A 4,236-nucleotide genomic window follows, 5' to 3' on the forward strand; every position below is an offset into this window, starting at 1 on the left:
AGCCCCAGGAAATTTTAGTAGGAATAAATTCTCAAAGCAATTTAAAGATGACAAGATACCTGTGCCTGGCAAGCGCAGGGTCCTGAATTCAATCCCCGGTACCACACACACAAAAAAAGATAACATAATCAATTAAAATGTAAATATCTTAATATTAGCCCTTGTACAGTATGCAATAGTATTTCTTTTTTATATAATGAAATGTTATTTTCCCAAACGTACACCTGGTTGAGCCTATTCATCATGCATCTCCACCAGCGGCAGGGGCATCTCCACTCCTGGTGTTTCTGGTATAAATAACTTGAGCTCTGGGCTTTGAGGCCAGCTTGCTAAGCCCTTCCCTTCGGAGCTCCTGAAGGGCTGCTCTGGCCAGTGACCCCCGGATCTTCAGTCTCTCAGAGACCATAGCAGGTGTTACCAGTTTATAGTTGGGAACTTCCTTACAGAGTTTGTCGTAAGCAGCTTTATCAAACCAAACTGGTTTGTTGAGCTTGTCCCGAACTTTGCCTTTGGACCACTTCTTCTTTTTGGCCTTGCCCCCAGAGTTGTTCACTGGGCCTTTGTCTTTCTTGGCTGACTTTGCAGCATCTTTCTTCTTGTTGTCATCTTTGAGTGGCATCACAGAGCCTAGAAAGCAGTGGCTACCACTGCAGGCTCGTCAAGATGTCGGACAAAAAGCTGCAGTAGTATTTCTATATTATCTTTTTCTAAAGAATAGAAAGTGTTAAACTGGGTGTGGTGGCACACACCTGTAATCCCAGAACTCAGGAAGCTGAGGCAGGAGGATCCCGAGTTAGAGGTTATTCTGGACTACATAACCAGACGCTGTCTCAAAAGTAAAATAGCTCATAAAGCCATACTTTAAAACTGTGTAATAGATTGTCTTCCATCTATTGCTCAAAGCGAGTAGAAATGTTTCTAACACATCTACCAGGAGAGGGCAGCACTGACCTTTTACAGAATGTTAAGCACGTCATAAGGAAAATAAAAGCAAAGCTCCTACCCGCTATGTTTGTTTACTTTTATTGTATATGCTTTTTAAAATTAGAGAAATTTCTCTTATTGTTTAGATAATTATGTAGAAAGGACGTCAGAGCTTGTATCCCTCGAAGTGGTAGACCAAGTAAATGGAGCAAAACACAGGCTTTCGTTGCCCCGCTCAGACTATAGCGTCTGCAAAAGTAAACTGCAGCGTGATCCCGACTAATCAGACGCAGTCACTGTATGAGCAGCCCCAGTGTCCCTGCATTTTCTGGATAGAAGTCAACCAAAGTAATAGCAGAATGTGACTTTTATTTGTTTTGTTTTGGTTTTGTCTTTTCGAAACAGAATGTGATTTTTTTAAACGTGTGTAGTCAGATGGTCTTAGCCCTGATGGCTGTTTCTAAATTCTCACCCACCGCCTTCATTCTGCTGCATGCCTTGCTATCCTGACCCCCGGGGCAGGTCAGACGAATCTCAAACACGGCGCCTGTATTCTGGCTTTAAAGAGTGATGTCCATGTTGCGGGCGAGGAGCACTTTCCTGAGATTGCAGGTGGCTAAATGGCTTGGTGTGACTATCAGTGAAGTGAAAGCCTTGTGAGCTAGTTAACACCCTACCGCTCTATGATTCATGTTTTTCTGTCTAATAAAAGGCAAGAAAAAAATCTGTGATTTTGTAGCAAAAGTTGCTTGGCTAGAGGACAAAGAAGAGAGAATAATTCTGATTTCAGCAAATATACAACCATGGTATTCCTAGCATTTTTGGGTTCCCTTCTAACCTTGAAAATATTTTTGGCAAGAAATCCTCAATGCCAATTTTTTAAAATCTCGCCAGAAATAAGAGTTGGAACACACCGAGTGTGATTCCTAGCCCTGTCATGTCAACTTGGCAAATTGCACCTTTGTTTCCTCACCTGTAAAAGAGGACTGTTATTACCCAGATTTTTTAAAAAAGGATCAACTTATAAATGCATGTTAAAAGTGCTTTAAAATATTTGTATCACGGGGGCTTGCGGGTAGCTCAGTTGTTTACACTTGATCTTAGCCAAAGGCGGAGAAGTGATAGCTCAGTTGTTAAAAGCACCTGCTTGGGCAAACTCAGTCAGGCGCGGGGACCATGGCTCGAGCCCCAGCTCCACATGCCACACGAGACCCGCCCTTAAGGCAGCCTGAGCCAGCCAGAAAAAGAAAAAAATTCATATCACAATAGCCCAAAGAGAGCGCCCCCTGTCCTCAACTTCTATTAGACTTTACAGTGCTTCTCACTGTGAAGTTCCTGAGGTTATGTGCATGTGCTTAATTTTTTCCCTTAGCTTAAATGCTAGTCATTTCTTAAGACCTGAAATAATCAGATAAACTTCTTGCACCCACCATAGCAACAAGACATAACATATTGAAACTCAAGTATTTGTTGATTAAAAATAAACTACAATGCAGAATTAACTTTTTAATTATAAAAATAACAATATTTACCATCTTAACCATTTTTAAGTATGTAATACATAGTATTAACGTATAGGTATGTTTTGTGTAACAGGTTGTTAGACCCTTTTTCATCCAGAATTAAGTGGGGTTTTTTTGTTTTGTTTTATTGATTTTTTTTTTTAGACTGGGTTTTGCTATGTAGTTCAGGCTGGTCTTAAACACATTATGTAGTCCAGGCTGGCCTCAAACTCAAGGTGATCCTCCTGCCTCAGCCTCCCAAATTCCCGTGGTACAGGAATGCACGACCATGAGCAGCAGAGCTAACTCTTGATAACTACCTTTCACATTACTAGTACTTTCCAAAGAGCTGCTTTATTGATTGGGCAAAGCGAAATAAACTTTGTGTGCTGAGGGAGGCGTGGGACTAGGCCATCGAAAGTCTTGTGCTCTTTTAAATTCATTTTCCCGGGGCTGGGGAGCTAGTTCAGTAGAATAAGCACTTGCCTGGCAAAAGCAAGGGCCTGACTTCAACCCCTGGTTCCACAAAAAAGAATAAAAATAAAAATAAAAATAAATAAATAAGTGAATTCGTCTTCCCCTCATGGAGGCTCTGCACTGTCCTCTCCCCACCTTGCAGATTAGCCATCTCCTAAGTGCCAGCCAGGAAAGTGCCTCTACAAAGTACTGTCACAAATCACTCATGTATAACACACACTGTAATTAGACATTTGTGAGAAGGATGCTGTCATGGTTTGGGGTTTTTGCAAAGGCAACAATATAATACAGGATACATTTTATAATATTATTTTATAAGGAATTACCCAAGAATCATCTACAAGACGTACACTAAACACTAAACACTCCAGCGGAGGGCCTGGATCCTAATATCCTACGTGACTCCAGCTGGAAACCTAGAGCTCACAACAATGCCCCCCACCAGTCCAGCTGGAGGCCTGGAGCCATGACAGTGTCTCGTGCAGGCCTGCTTCAGGGATCTGTGCTAGAAAGGCCCAAAGGTCAGTGGTGGAAGCTAGAAAGTCTAAGCCAGCTGGATGAGGGATCTGTGTTAGCAAGCTGAGGGATCTGAACTGGAGCCTGGAAACAACACTCAAGATAAGCACCAGAGCTCCCCTAAAGCTACCACAGCCATCTTCAGTGACAGTGAGGTCCTGAGCTCCTCCAGTGATGAGGAAAGCTGAGCTCCCATCAGGAAAGCCAGTGCGACCAGCTTCTCCATGAGGCTCAGCAGTGCACCATCTTCCCCTCCGGAGCCAGGAAATAATGCTCCAGATGAGGACCAGAGCTCCCCCAAAATGAACGATTCCTATTCTCAGCCGAGGTCCAGAGCTCCTCCTCCGGACTCCAGCAAGAGTGGCCAAGTTCATCAGGGAAGCCAGCGGGACAAGGTCACCCAGCAAAACAGCCCAGGAGAACCAATGGCTTCTAACAGCTTCTCCAAACAGCATCCCTAACGTGTAGCTGCAGCTTCTCCGGTTCTGCCTTTTATGCTGCTGGTAACAATCTTCAGGTGGGCTTCCCACACCTAGCGCCACACTAGTTCAATTCAGCTGGATATAATAAGTTGACCACATTCAGATATCCACTACAGATACTATAAGGCTAAAAGTATAAACTAACTTGCTAATTATTTGATTTACATAATACCAAACTTCTGTTAATTACTGAAAACATTGGATTATTTAAAATCATTATTGCTATTACTGTAATATCTTTAATTAGCCGGTGTAGTGCACACAGGATCGTAGGGTGAAATCATCACAGAAAAAGAACTACAGACCCGTGTGGCTACGGGTAGCTGGCTGCAGAT

At 42.9% G+C, this 4,236-nt stretch overlaps 1 pseudogene; it reads right to left on the reverse strand.

Moving 5' to 3' along the window:
* Positions 1–241: 241 nt before the first annotated feature.
* LOC101571929 lies at positions 242–619 on the reverse strand (annotated as a pseudogene).
* Positions 620–4,236: the final 3,617 nt, after the last annotated feature.

The sequence above is a fragment of the Octodon degus genome, unplaced genomic scaffold (assembly GCF_000260255.1).
Source record: "Octodon degus isolate 3935 unplaced genomic scaffold, OctDeg1.0 scaffold00010, whole genome shotgun sequence".
Classification (NCBI taxonomy): Eukaryota; Metazoa; Chordata; class Mammalia; order Rodentia; family Octodontidae; genus Octodon; species Octodon degus.